The following is a 14,861-nucleotide window of genomic DNA, read 5'->3' as shown; positions in this document are numbered from 1 at the left end:
GATTGCATTTTACTACCAACAGAACTTTAATAAATATTTTAATTCTGTGAATCATCAAAGTATTAATATAAAATGACTTAATTGTTTTAATTCATCAATAATAAAATTAAACATGATGTTTAAAACAATAATCAATAGGTAATCAGACAAAAAATTATTTGCTATTCTTGCATTAAGAATTGTAAACAAAAACAATCGTCCAAGGCCATAAAGAAACTACTGCATTCATTTCGGCCGGCTGGATTAGGTTCAGGATATTGATATGTAAAACCCTTTTGTACACAGATTGCTTGGGTGTTCATTTTTTTCTGATATATATGTTTCAGTGTTTGATTTATGTTTTGATGTGTCCAAACGGTGAGAGCGTCGCAGTGAAACAATAAGCTGCCCAAGGTTTGGCCTTGGCTGAGTTTCAGTTTGGTTAGAAGGCATAGCGCCTCTCCTTAGTTCAAGAATCAAGTTGCAAAAACGAGTGCGACGCGACGACTGCTAGTGGCTGCTGACTACTGAAATGTGAGTACCTGTTACATCACTTGCCTCACACAGCTTTTGCTAATTGATGATGTGGGTACTGGGTAATCCACAGCAACTGGTGTCAGTGTTCATGTGTTACTGTTACGACATAGTTGATGCAGCAATGCAAAGTATCTATGTACCATGAATTAACAACTCAATCTTCTGCCAAGGTCAGGGTGGCAACATGAATGGTTTTGAGTATAGGATGATGAAACTATTTTAGGCTATGTCTATACAAAAGTGGACTAAAAAGTGTTTGTCATTCTGATTCCATAAAAGCATTTGCAATGACTCATTGGTAATTTGAATTGCTGTGTCTTCTGTTAAAATCCCCATGAATATTTCTATTGACAAAGTACACTGTACAGGTATTTTGCTTGTAGGAAGTACGGATACTGCTCAGGTGCTGTCACCCGTTTGTGCAAAAAGGCTGCAGACTTGTCAGTTCTTGAGATATTTACACAAAATTTGCTTAGAAAAGTCATCAAATAGTCTAACAGAACAAAACATGCCTTATCTAATCTAACCTGACCCGACTTTACCTAATGGCTTATAACCTACAACCTACCACCTACCAACCTACCACCCAGCAACTTACAAACCTACAACCTACTGCAACTTTTGGTGAAATTTGTATAAATATCTTCAGAACTGGCGAGTGGTGACTTCACAAACAGGTGGCAGACCCGGAGCCACTTGCTAAGCTATAAGATTACCAACAGCCAAAGTAAGGTTGTTATTAATATCCTTAATCCTATTTTCCAGCTGCTGAAAGGAAGACTGGAGGGCCTTTAGCAGCATTAGCAGTGGAACTTGGAAGGCTGCCTTGAGGCTGCCTGGCTGGCCTCTACAACAGAGACGAAGTTTAGAAGTAATTTGTCAACAATGTTGTCCATGCTGCAAGAGGTGAGACCATGTACCTATACTTTATTACCTAGGGTAGGTATGGTAGGCAGTTTCCCATAATTTGTTGATATGGGAGGGAACATGCAAACATTTAAATAAAATCTTTTTGCACTAATCTCTGGCTTTTGAGAGCAAGTTTCCACTTCCAATTTTACCAAGGAAAACATTTGCATGTCTAGTCATTAGTTGTATGGCTGTATTACAGTGATGTATTGGGGAAGAAGTTAACAAAACGTGATAGCATTGTTAGTGCATTCAAAGATCTAGTACCGTTTGTCATTAGATTGTAGGTTGGTACATTTGTTGACATGAAGCTAACAAAGTAAACAGGCTGGCATTTTAAACAGACTGTAACAGTCTTACTGCCATAATTGATTACAGGCACCGGTTGTTTTCAGTCAAACTCAAGTTTTGAGGCAAACATTTCACATTTTTTTTTTGTGTTTCAGTTGTGCTAATTGTGTTCCAGCTTATAAGGTCTTCAGAATGCAGTTAAATGTAATGCATGTAATGCACGCATGTTGCAGGTGGCTGACGAGCACCAACCAGCGTGTGCAGCAGCCGTTCCGTTGTAAACGGTGCGCTGACCGCGGAGCCGGGGGTTGTCGACCGCCGGCTGGCACTCACCACCGTCCACCCCAAGCTGGCCATCATCGACTGGCTCGAGAACACCAGCACGCTGAGCCAGTTCATCAGCTCGACGTGCCCCGACTTCGAGCAGCAGTGCGCTGAGACGCGCGAGCTGTTCACTGGGAGCAGATGAAGCGACATGGGACTCAGAGCGGCGCCACTGACGTGCAGCTGCAGCTGATCGGAATCGACAGGACACGTGTTCGCGGCTCGGCCACCACTCATCAGCCTGCTGCTCCTGCCGTTCCGTCTGACGGCGCCGATGACCGGGCTGGCGGCGTCTCTCGACGCGTCCGGCCACACCCGGCTGCAGGCGCTGCGCTCGTCGCTTTGGGTTGTAAATGCCGGCGAGCAGTGAGGGTTGCCTCGCTGAGTCGTGTGGGCGCTCCTCACTGTAGAGGTCGCTGTGAGCGCTGTGCTCCTCTTCGACCAGAGGATAGGTGGCGGTAGCGGTCGGTACGCAGCCAGCAGCGTACTGACACGTCATAGACCGATTGAAGGTCTTCAGTGCGTTATGAATATGGCGCGGGTAGCTCGATTCCGGCGGCGGCGTGACACGGTGACCCCTTGACCTCTAGCCGTGTCGGTCCGTGTGCGCGGCCCATTCGCCCCCGACTTGGGTTGTCGATGGCGGCTGCCGGCGCCCTTAAAATCGTAGGGTAGACCGGGGCAAGTCGCCCCGCCGAGGTAAAACGCCTCACCGATGTTTCTCGGAACTGGCAGGGTTCTGGGGAAACATCATCTCTTCTATAAAACGTGCACTATATGATCATTATATGAGCAGACTGGAAAGAAATTGTGATGACTCTTTCGGGAGATATAGCCAAAAATGTGTTTTTTGAGTGATTTTTATGTTTTGTTGTCAGATTATGAATCATGGCGTTCTTTTATGGTCCACATTAGGTTAACGACTTTTATGTATTTTGAACAACTATTGTCTAACGCTTATCATGCCGGGTTGGTTCGTGTTAAATTATGTCTTACTGGAGTGCAAGGCGTTGTTCTCTGACCAAACTACGTGATGGGGTAAAACGCCCCAGTAGGTCGCGGGGCAAAAAGCCCCTGGGGCGTTTTACCTCTTGTGTTGTTGGGGCTACCCACTTTCTAATGTTCGGTAGCTGGCGAACAGTAAGTTTCTGTGCCTTTATGTGTATTTTTCTCAGCAACTGGATGGAAAAGGAAGTATTTTGTTAACATTTGCATTGCAATAATTTATTATTTGGTCTTATGAGGTAGGTGAAAAACCTGCTCATACAACAGTGTCATATGCTGAGCACCTGACAGGATGGAATGTGCTAACTTCAGTGCCGTGCCTCCAGAGGTCTAACGGACCTCTCACAAAAGATTTAGCCAACTACCATGTTAAATCTTTAATCTAAGGTATGGGGCTACTTGCCCCAGGCCGTGGGGCGTTTTGCCCTGGGGTTGGGGCAAAATGCCCCATTTGCAGTTGCTTCACAAATCACTTCCTAGCTTGGAGTCCGATCATAAGTGAATCAATTTGAGGGGTGCAATTTAAAGTAAAATGTCCAAAGAACGCATTGAGCACAAATTTGGCCTTTCAGGTGATGTGGGACAAAATTTATGTAGCAAAATAAATTATCTGGGGCGTCTTGCCCCAGGCTACCCTACGTGTTTTAGACAAAAAGGGAAGTGATAGTGATGTTAAAAGGTATAATTTATTTTTCTAATGATTTTATTGCGTGCCTTGGCTGAGTGTCTTGATTTAACCTTGTTTGCTTTCAAATTTACGATAATACAACAGCACAGGGTCAAAAGGCGGTTAACCCGGCAGTTGCTGGGGTATTTCGCCACCCACCGTTTGCTGGGGGGGGGGCGTTAAACGCCCCCAGCCGATAACTCGAGAACCAATAGGCGCAGCGAAACGCACGAGGCGGCAAACGAAAGAGCGCGACGAGACGCTTCAGATGAGTACTTTAAAGTTGAATTTTGAGGTCACAGGTCGGGTCAAGGTCAGGTCAAACACCTGAAATCGGGCTTTCAGTAGCATGGACTTCAGGGCTTCGCAATGGGCGCCTCTCGTCATAAACGTTGTCAAAACGGTGCACAATCCATCATATAAGGCCTACAAGAGTGTCGGCTCCATGTAGGGGTCAGTCAAGCATAGGTCAGGGTCAAGGTCAGGTCAACCGGGTAGGCACATATCCCCGAAAATCAAAACTGAAATTCGCAGCCTGCGACACATGTTTTATGGGTAATTTGGGGCGTAGAACACGATGGTGACATTCATTTTATCATATGTGTACGTGTTTGGCTCAAAAAGTTCAATTTAAGAAATGTATGTATCATGGTCGTGAAGTAGTCGCGAGAAATTGCCAAGATTCAGTTCAAGATTTTGGAAAATGCAGAACGATAATCAATAATCAAAGATAGCCATCTGATTGTCCATGGTATTGGCAGTCTACTGGCGTTTACTGCATGTCTGTATGTCTATTCTGTGATTTTATATGATTTTTTGAACATATGCCGTTTTTGGTCGAAAACTCAGAAATCAGGACGTCACTAAAACCTCGATATCTCAAAAATTTTCCGACCGATTTTTTTGAAACTTTGTCACAATAAACTTCAATCAATTCCCTACAGGTACCCAAATTTTGGCGCGCCTGCGGCGCGCCGTTTTTATGCTATGGCCCGGCGAAAAAAGTGGGGGCGTTTAACGCCCCCCCCCCCCCCAGCAACTCGCGGGTTAAGACGTAGAACAGTAGCTGTTCATTGGGCTTTGTACGCGAGCCGGCCGACCGAGTGATTACTGCGCGCGCGCGCGCCGTATAAGAGATACTGATTCGGAGATACTGATTTCCAAGATCGTCGAGCGCCAAGTTCTGCGATGGCAATATCTCCTGAATATAGTTAACACTGAACACAGCGGCAGATGACAACGCCTTGACAATTGTTTTCGTCGTAATACGTGCTACTCAAAGAATGCCACGAAGTTGTGTCGTTGCTTTATTTGCTAGTCCGCACATCTGAGATCGTTTGAGACAAGTGTTTGAAGTTTAACCGGAATCGCTCTGATAGCTGCGATGCAAATTCCAACAGCTGTTATTCTACTAATGAAAAGGTAATTATGCTATTGCTGGCCATGAATTATGAATAAATCACAAATTTTGTAAAAGCAAGGATTGTTTCCGACCGGACCAAAGCACACATTTTCAGAAATTTTGGCGGGTGGGGTAGGAAAGGGACGCAGCCGGCCGCTGACTGCACGTTCAGGTGCGTCGTGGCGTCGCTGATGAAGTACACCGTGCATATGTTTATCACCAAAAAATTCATGCATTGTGATATAAAATAAACAATGAAACAATTCCAAACGTAACCACCCAGACAGACGCCGATCCGCCCCCAACATGGCAACACGCTAATAATTTCCTCGAAACTCGCTGAAGACGACTCGCCCACCATTTTGAGCAATATATGCCCCGCTGCGGAGGCGAATCGTTCACTCGCCCAGTCGGGGACGCAGCCGGCCCCATCACACAGTGTCAGACACTGAAACGGTTTAATATAGGCGGTTTTGCACAGTCTGGTCCAACTATTATGGGACGCGCTTGCCGCGGGCGCCGCAGTGCTGGCACACGTGCAGCGGAGCCGCGTGTCCGTCCACGTACTCGCTGGCGCCGATCTGCTCGATCAGCGACAGTATCCGCTGGGCGGCCTGCTAGCGCGCCACCTCGGCCAGGGCGAGCGGACCGCTCAGCTCGGTCGGGGTGGCAGCTTCTCGTGCTCGGCAGAGTCCACAGCGCCGCCGCCCATGAACTGCTGCAGCCGTGCGCGCAGCTCCTTCTGCTCTCTAATGACGTCCTCATGGGCGGCCGCGGTCCCGGTGACTGGATGCGGCTGGAGAGGTTCAGAGATGCGCGCGGAGGCCACTCCAGCGCTCCGGGTTCCAACACGGAACCGGCAGCGGACGGCACGGCCGTGGTGTGATGAGCCAGGACGGCTTCTCCTGATATGCCCTCTGCACCAGCTGGCTGGTCACAGCTGGCGCGCTCTGTGGGACACGGACACCGTGTTACAGTTAGACGATCCACTAACGTGTTATCATGGGACAAAAAGGGAGGTGTAAGATGCAATGCTCTCTGGCGTGCTCTATTGGAAGAGCGGGAAAAGTGTAAGATGCTGCTATGGGACATGGAAGCAGGTGTAAGAGAAGAAAATCTGCCCGAGCTACCACATGCAGATTTTCTTCTCAAGATGCAGGGCTGGAAAATGATCAAAATCACTTCATATCATATTAACAGTTGGCCGCATGTGAGACACCTGTTACAGTGACAGCGGAAGTTGGTGAGGCAAAAAGATGTCAAACCTACAATATCTGACTGTTACCTACATAGAAAAAAGCTACACTATCCATTTTTTCAATACCTACAAAATAATGATAGGAATACAATGACACTTAGAAGCTGCTCATTGCAAATGACGTTGATTTGAAAAGCAACAATGACCTACCTACCTCCAACTTACTAACCTACAACAAACTATCAACCTACAACCCATTCAGACAAACCTTTTGTATACTAATACCAGAAGCATCTTTGGGTATAGCAACTCACCTTGGTTGGAAGACCTTCAATTGATGTAGGTATGCACTCGCAATACTGACAACTTTGACTTGAGACCAGTGAACCTGTTGACGATGACGGGCGAAAGGATTAATATAGGTACATATGTAGTTGTAGCTGACAATTGACATATCAATATTACACATCACTTGTGGCAAAAAGCATTATCACACTCATTTTATATGTTACCATGTTGGAGAAAGAACACTCAAGTGGTTCCCTGCAAACTGTCAATCTCAAATCTTGTCAACTCCTACAACAGCAAATATTTTGATTTGCCAACAATACATTTTTACGGTCTACAAACAAAGTATTACTTACTGCCTTGTGCCTTCAAAGCTCCTGATTCTTGGTCAAATAGTTATTTCAAAATAAGTAGGTAGAAAATTCGACACAGCAAATATTTTGATTTGCCAACAGCCCAACAATACATTTTTACGGTCTACAAACGAAGTATTACTTACTGCCTTGTGCCTTCAAAGCTCCTGATTCTTGGTCAAATAGTTATTTCAAAATAAATAGGTAGAAAATTCGATTCACTTCCACACTTCGATGTTCAAGACAACTGTTGATGTCAAAGTTTGGTCAAATTTATGCAGCTCAGAGCAACGCAGAATTTTGTGGGATATCAAGAACATGAAAAATTACTTGAGTGTAAAATGCATCGTTTTATGAAACCGATCTGCTGCATTTCTCTCCAAAAACAGCTGTTGGGCATAAAAGTCGACGTAGTAGAATTTCGGTCGCAAAATACAACCCCGTTTTCTTTATGAAACCGCTAGGGCATAAAATCCGGCAAAAACGGGTAGGAAATTGCGCCGGTTGTATTTTACTACCTTTTATGAAATCAGCCGCAGGGCGCGGGTTAACATTGCTGCCCCCCCCCCACCTCCGAAAGTGGGGGGTATGGCCCCCACCCCCCCCTGTTCCTACGCCTATGCGTGACTGCCGTGATAAATTTAAAATTTGCGATGTTTGAAATTAAACGGAAGTATTATATAACAAAATTATTATTATAAAGATGTTTTAGCAGCAATCGTGTAATCGTTGGGTCGTCGGTGCAGATCCTGCCGGAAGCAGCTCCTGAATTGGTCCCGCAATCTCCAGCATTTTAAGCCTCTTTTGCAAAGATCGTACATCCTATAGTTATATTGTGTTGTTTGAGCCCACTGGCCGGCTGAAGCGTACATGAATCCCTTATACAAACAAAAAAAGGCTCTAAATCCTTTCCTTCGACAAATGTGACTTGCTGAGACGACTTTTGGCGCGGATTTTCACCGCTGGCTTAGAAGACTGAAGACGAAAACATTCTTTCTTTGCCATATGTAAGATGAAAATTTCAAGTTTTTTCTCTCTTGGGCCGCAGCATGAACTCACGTAAGATCAGAATTATAATGTTAGAATTCTTTGAAATTTGGCTATATTTGACAACTTCTTAGAGCGTCAGCGATTGCAAGAGATCGCATATTTTTCTTCCGGAGAAAAACGTGACATTGTTCCCCGAGATCGCCTTGCACCGGAGATAAGGCGCTGAAAAGTACAATCGTATTTTGCGAGGCTCCCTTTTTAAGTGAACCGAGACGAAGCACTAGCAATAAAAAATGATTAAGGCAACCGTTTTTAAGGTCCATCCCATCCTAACTGTTCGAAGCTAATCAGATGCCACGGAGCACTACGTCGCCAGAACTGGATAATTCGCCCGTTTGATATCTCAAAGTGGCAGGGGCGCCTTTGCAGTGACAATGCCAGTTAATGAAGCTAATGAAGTCCGATCAAGATTCTCCTCGTTGCGCAGCATGTCGCAGTCTGTCTGTTCGCAAAGCCGCGATTATCTGCGGTGGCTGTGGAGCGCGCTGGCACACCTCATGTGCGAGATTGACAGTGGCTCAAGCCAGGGATCTATCCATTTGGCACTGCCGCGTTTGCTTGAAAAGTGGCAGCTTCACCTCCACTAACGATCAATCAGAGGGAAACATACAGAAAGACAGCAAAGAAACGGAAACAACAGATCGAAATCAGCAAATTGGCGATATACCGACCAAACTTGCTCAACTCCGCGAATCCACAAAAATCGTAAGGCTCATTCCAAAGGCCGCCCGCGCGGTAGTAGCAAATAGCCTCTCAGATAGAATAAACGCAGCAGTCTCCAGCACAAGTCTAGACACTTGGTGGCGTCTATTCTCTTTTGCATTTACGGCTCTGCGATCTCCAGACACTAACAAGCGTAACTGCTCTCTTACAACATTGATCAAAAGACAGGCCACTGAAGAAATATCGTCTACACAGAGAGTAGAGGCTGATCATGGTAGCACCCTTTACCACAACTCGAACGAGAAAACTGCACAGACAAGGCAAGCGCACCATGCCAAGGATGAGGACATCGCCCGTAGGGTGTACGCGAAGTGCGCGGACGGTGATGTGGGGGCAGCACTCAGGACGCTCACATCTAACGAGCCTCTAGCTGAGCCCACGGATGAAGTCATCAGTTTGCTGCGCCTCAAACATCCCCCAGCACCTGAAGACGAATGCATACCACCGCCGCCGTCGTCAACAGACGCACCTCCGATGACTGTAACGGAAAGCCAGGTCAGGCAGTCGGTTCTTTCTATGCCGACGGGATCTTCTGCGGGTCTGGATGGCATCAGGCCTCTCCACCTGCGGCAGCTCATTTCAGCAGAGGCGGGAGAGGCCGGTCAGCGCATGCTCACCTCCCTTACGGCGCTCACTAACCTGGTTCTGGCCGGTCGGCTGCCATCATGTGCCCGTGATGCCCTCTACAGTGCTTCTCTGTGCGCTTTTCGAAAGAAAGATGGTGGGCTGCGCCCGATTGCTGTTGGCAGCGTCTACCGTCGCCTGCCAGCACGCATAGCCGCCCGCTTTGCAGCTGACATCCTGGGTCCTGAATTGAGACCCGTGCAGCTGGGTGTGGGCACTCCACTCGGCTGTGAGGCTGCGGTACACGCAGCAAGGAACTTTGCAAAACGTTCCGCAAGCCAAACGGAAACAACACGAGTGTTAATCAAAGTAGACGTCAAAAACGCGTTCAATACCGTGAGGCGCGACGTAGTGCTTCAGTGCCTGAAGGACAACTGCCCAGAGGTATACGCGATGGCCTATCAGGCGTACAGCACGCCAACCCCACTTCTCATAGCTGGTCACACAATCATGTCTTCAACGGGTGTCCAGCAAGGCGACCCGCTGGGCCCGCTCGCATTCGCACTGGCTGTCAACACGTGCGCACGCAGCCTCAAGTCCCCACTGAACATATGGTATTTGGACGATGCCACAATTGGAGGACCGGTTGCTGACGTCATCTCCGACCTTCAAACGGTCACCAAGATGCTCCCAGAGGTCGGCCTTCACCTAAATCCCGCCAAATGTGAAGTGACGATCTTGAACGACATGAGAGAGGACCAGCAAAAAACGGCGATCTATGAAGTGAAACGCACCCTCCCCGAGATCTCGGAAACGTCAGTGAGATCTATCCAGCTTCTAGGTTCTCCATTACACGAAGACGGACTCTCAAACGCGGCAAAAAACGTCGCCGACATGATCTCAAAGCTCTGCGAGCGGACCCGCCTCTTGGATAGGCACACAGGCCTTTTCTTCCTCGCTCATCATGTATCGGCGCCCCGTGTCACCTACCTACTGCGCTCCAGTCCACTGTACATCGAAAGCGCTGGCCTTGGCAAAATCGATGAAATCGTAAGGTCAACCCTAGCCGACGTTACTAACGTCGATATATCTGAATCTACTTGGATCCAAGCGTCACTGCCCTTAAGACATGGGGGGATCGGCATCCGCTCTGTTGAGTCCCTCGCCCTTCCTTGTTACTTGGCATCCTTGCACGCCGCAGCCTCGCTGATGGCGACTATCAGCCCGATGGACGTCAGTATTCCCACGCTCAGCATCGTCGAGCCTGCTATGAACGAATTCATGAAGCTTCTGAGCCTGGATGACGTCCCAGAAAAACACGAGAAACATCTGCAGCGAGTCTGGGATGACCTGGCATGCAAGACAGTCCGCGAACGACTGATCGATTCAGCAAATCAAGTGGACCGGGCCCGCCTCCTCGCCGCCTGCAAACCTCACACGGCAGCCTGGCTGCAGGCGATGCCGGCGGCTAATCTTGGCCTCCATCTCGACGCAGAAACCGTCAGAGTCGCTGTGGCTCTACGACTGGGAGCTCCTATCTGCAAGCCGCACAACTGCAGCCAATGTAGCCGCCCAGTGGACTCTCAAGGTCACCATGGACTCTCTTGCAAAAAGTCAGCCGGGCGCCTTCCACGTCACGCAAACCTCAATGACAAGGCCATATATAGGAGGTAGCGACACTGAGCGATTTGTTTACAGCCAGTTTCGGACCCAGTGACGCAAATGTGTCGTCACGGGACAAAACAATATGGCCACCTCTAATGAGAACCAAGTGCAAGAAGTTCCCGGATGTAGCCAGCACTGACGTCACCGGGTCCGAAACCAATGACATCAGTACTGGACCTATGGCGAAGCAAAGTAGTGACACCCCCCTGCTCAATGACGTGGTAAGGCGTGCGCTGACCAGCGCAGGAATGCCTTCCATCCTTGAGCCACAGGGACTCGACCGAGGGGACGGCAAGAGACCGGACGGCGTCACTCTCTTCCCATACAGGCAGGGAAAGAGCCTCGTGTGGGATGCAACCTGCGTAGACACATTTGCCGACAGCGCCGTTGCAAAAGCCGCCCTGGAGCCAGGCTCACCAGCGGCAGCCGCGGAAGCTCGCAAAAGAACGAAGTACGCAGATATTGCCGAGAGGCACATCTTCGTTCCAGTGGCCGTAGAAACTACCGGAGTGCTGGGACCAGCGGCCACAGCCCTCCTGGCAGAGCTGGGCAGGAGGATCTCTGAGCTCACAGGAGATCGCAGAGAGGTCGCTTGGCTGCGGCAGCGCGTGTCCTTGGCCATCATTCGGGGAAACGCTGCGGCCATCCTAGCAACAGCATGCTCAACTCAAGAGGGCCGGGTTCCCCGGAAACCAACTAAACAAGTCACCAGCAAAACATCAACGGAGTCGAGTGACGCCAGAGACTCCAGCTGCGCTGATAGCCAGAAAACGAATCAGCCACCATCACATCCCAAGTTTGTTGAAAGCAGCAAGGTGCAGGCACAGCAGCGTTATGACGGGGTGGCACGGACCGCCAGCCGTGAGGCACAATCGCTCTCGGCTACTCGACAGCAAGAGGCGGACTGGAAAAGCGGTGACCCGTTATACATCGGTCTACCTAACCATGGCAACACATGTTACCAGAACGCTGCGCTGCAGTCACTGTTGGGCCTGCATCCATTTCTGAGTGAGATGATGTCGCTGATCTCCGGTCCTTGTCAGTGGGAAAGTGGCCAATGTGACACTACGAGCGCTGTTGCCAAACTTATGGTGCTCCGACAAAAGGCGCTCACTGAGTCAGTCGCTACCCACCTCAAACAGCTGCACGAAGTGTTTGCCGACATGGACCCGGTGTACGGTGGCACAGAAATGCAGGACGCCGGCGAGTTTTTGCTGCGCCTTTTGGGCACCATGAGCGACGAGATAGATGCGTGCCACCTGACGGATAACCCGGTTCGAGAACATTTTCAACATCAGATCCTGGAGAGTAAGACGTGCATCAAATGTGGTCAGACGGTGATGAAGCACCTGAATAACATCTGCTGGTTTGTCAACGTGCCACGCCGCCAGAACACCGACATACCGACACTGCAGGAAGCGCTACATCTCAGCATGTGCCCCGAACGACGCACCATGCTCTGCCAGCACTGCGGCCACGATGAATCCTGCGTCACCTCGAAGATCAGTCAGCTACCCAGGACTCTGATCCTGCAGCTGAATCGCTGCGCCTTTCTTGGAGATAGGCCCAAGAAGATCCGTGCCAGTGTTGGTATTCCTAAGATTTTGTCCTTAAATAAGTACGTCGCAGGTGAGGTCACCGATTCCCTACATCGGCGCCCAACAATGGGCACGCTCAGCGACGCCGAGGAGTCTGAGCCGGACCACTCAGGACTACCGCTCGCCTCTGGACCGTCACCTCCAGTTCGAGCTGCCACTCCGCTGGATCCAGTCGGGGCCACAGCACCACTGCGAATCACGACATCGGTTCCTCCCTCGTCAGAGGTGGCTGCAGCAGAGATGTCAATACCGTCATCCAAGCTAGACCTCGCCGAATCCGAGTGGAAGCCGCCACAGACTAACGAAGACAAAAACTGTGAACCGCAGGAGGTTAAAATACGGCAAACAGAAGTGACAGAGGCCTCTGAACAGGCACAGCTGCCAGAGCCCCACGCGGGGGATAACCTGTCGCCGTGCCCGGCGAACCTGGCCGGTGACCACGCGTACCAGCTAGTAGGCGTGGTAAGCCACTATGGCGGCGATACTCACGCGGGCCACTTCGTGGCCACCGTTTACAGCGCTGAACGCGAATGCTGGTTCCGCTACGATGACCACCGAGTTTGTCGAATCCGCGAATCGGATGCACTCGGTGAAAGCCAGCAGAGAGATGGCTACATGTTTTTCTACACACTTGAAAAGTTGCGGCCCCAGACAGAAAAGTGGCCAATGCCGAAATGTCAGCAACGGCTATGGAGCGGGGAGGGGGGCCGCACTCACCCGTAAGTGTTTGTAATGTGGTGGCGTCAGGATGGTATGTGCTTAGAAGCGCCAATCCTTATCTTGTTACATTGTTTACACGGGATTGAAAGTGCCCATTCACATATTTTGCGATTGAATGCATTGGATTGTGCCGCGTGACTAAGGAAAGAATGAATAAACATAGCTCTCTTAAAAATCGTGTAACTATATTTGAAAATAATTCATATTCTGTAAAGAAAAGTCACGTGATGTTACCACATTCTGTGTTAGGACAGCATCTTCTTGAGCTTCGAATTAGGGTACTTTTTACCTCTTTGAGGCAAAGTAATGGACGTTTTCAGATAGGAAATGAAATGCTGAGTCTAATGAGGACAAGATTCAATCATTTTTGCACTTCCAAAGTGAGATATCCTCGAATGAGCTATGGATAGTGTGGTGTATTCTGTACCTACCTGTACGTACCGGCGAGGCGGTTCACTGTTGCTGAGCTGTGCTGAGCTGTGAGCTGGCAGCGGCCGGCGGTCGACCGATTGTGCCCCGGAGGCACGTGACGTAACGTGGCTGACCTGGCGCTCGGGCGCAGCTCCGGGCGGGGAGTCGAGCTGCGGCGGTCGCGCGGAGCGGCCGGAGTGGTCACGCATTTCGCGCATTTCAAGTCAGCTGTATGTCTTTATTTTCTTGTTTCGTTTGTGAGTCAATGCATTATCAAGAAGCACTTACCTCTTTGGAGTGACAGTCGGCCGAGACGGAGAACTGCTGAGGGACACGACACTACATTTCTGGCGACGAGGATGGCAGCGTTTTCGGCGACTCCTCCGAGTGAGTACTGGCAGAACCCAGGTCAGAAGCCTAAGCAGTTGTGGCAGGATTGGTATGCCGACTTCGTGCTGTATGGAGAGGCGTCTGGATGGGATGTCTGGTCAGATTCTAGGAGGAAGGCTCTGCTGTTGCATTGTGTGGGCGCCGAGGCGCGACGTCTGTTTCGTGCACAGGAGACTGAGACAGTGGCCAAGCCTGAGATTGTGGGAGGGGAGGATGGGACTGGAGGATCCCCGACCCCGTCCGTATATGATCTGACAGTGCAGACGTTGGCCAAACTGTTCATGCGTGACTCTGATGTGAGGACGGAGCGAGTTAAGCTCAGGCGGTGCACTCAGGCGCCGGGCCAGTCTTCGCTCATTTTCCTGGCCAATCTGAAGGAGGCTGCTGTGAAGTGTGCATTTGGCCCACTGCGTGACGACATGATCCGTGACCAGTTCGTGGAAGGATGTGTTTCAGAACAGCTGAGAGACAAGCTCATCATGACCGACGGCTTAACGCTGACGGCGTTGGAGGCCATAGCTGAAGCTGCAGACCGTGGAGCACAGCGGAGGAGCGTCCTGAAGGAGGCCTTCTCGCCGGCTGTCTCCGGACCGACTCCAGTGGTTGAAGTGGCCTACGCCAAGGAGACGCCAGCCAAGGTGGGACGAGGTGCGTGTGGCATGTCCAGGACTCGGGCTGGGAAGTGTCATGCCTGTGGTCGGGAGGGTCACTGGGCTCGTGATGCTCACTGTCCGGCTCGAGATAAGCGGTGTAACCTATGTGAAGGTATGGGACACTTCCGCAAGTG

At 49.7% G+C, this 14,861-nt stretch overlaps 2 long non-coding RNA genes across 4 annotated transcripts; one reads left to right on the top strand and one right to left on the bottom strand.

Annotated features, from left to right (window-relative positions):
• The first annotated feature begins 230 nt into the window (after window positions 1–230).
• LOC122369688 lies at window positions 231–2,701 on the top strand. 2 transcript variants are annotated; one of them, XR_006254444.1, is made up of 3 exons: window positions 231–513; window positions 1,282–1,422; window positions 1,950–2,701. It is a non-coding gene; the product is annotated as an uncharacterized LOC122369688 (long non-coding RNA). The 2 variants fall into 2 exon arrangements; XR_006254443.1 differs by lacking the exon at window positions 231–513 and adding an exon at window positions 551–686.
• Window positions 2,702–5,005: 2,304 nt separating this feature from the next.
• On the bottom strand, window positions 5,006–7,460 carry LOC122369690. 2 transcript variants are annotated; one of them, XR_006254447.1, is made up of 3 exons: window positions 6,957–7,460; window positions 6,627–6,700; window positions 5,006–6,064 (listed from the first exon to the last, which is right to left on the bottom strand). It is a non-coding gene; the product is annotated as an uncharacterized LOC122369690 (long non-coding RNA). The 2 variants fall into 2 exon arrangements; XR_006254446.1 differs by having other exon boundaries at window positions 7,100–7,460.
• Between the last annotated feature and the right edge of the window lie 7,401 nt (window positions 7,461–14,861).

Source organism: Amphibalanus amphitrite, unplaced genomic scaffold (genome assembly GCF_019059575.1).
Source record: "Amphibalanus amphitrite isolate SeventyFive unplaced genomic scaffold, NRLGWU_Aamphi_draft 001062F_arrow, whole genome shotgun sequence".
In the NCBI taxonomy this organism is placed as follows: Eukaryota; Metazoa; Arthropoda; class Thecostraca; order Balanomorpha; family Balanidae; genus Amphibalanus; species Amphibalanus amphitrite.
This window is presented reverse-complemented; position numbering and strand designations above follow the sequence as displayed.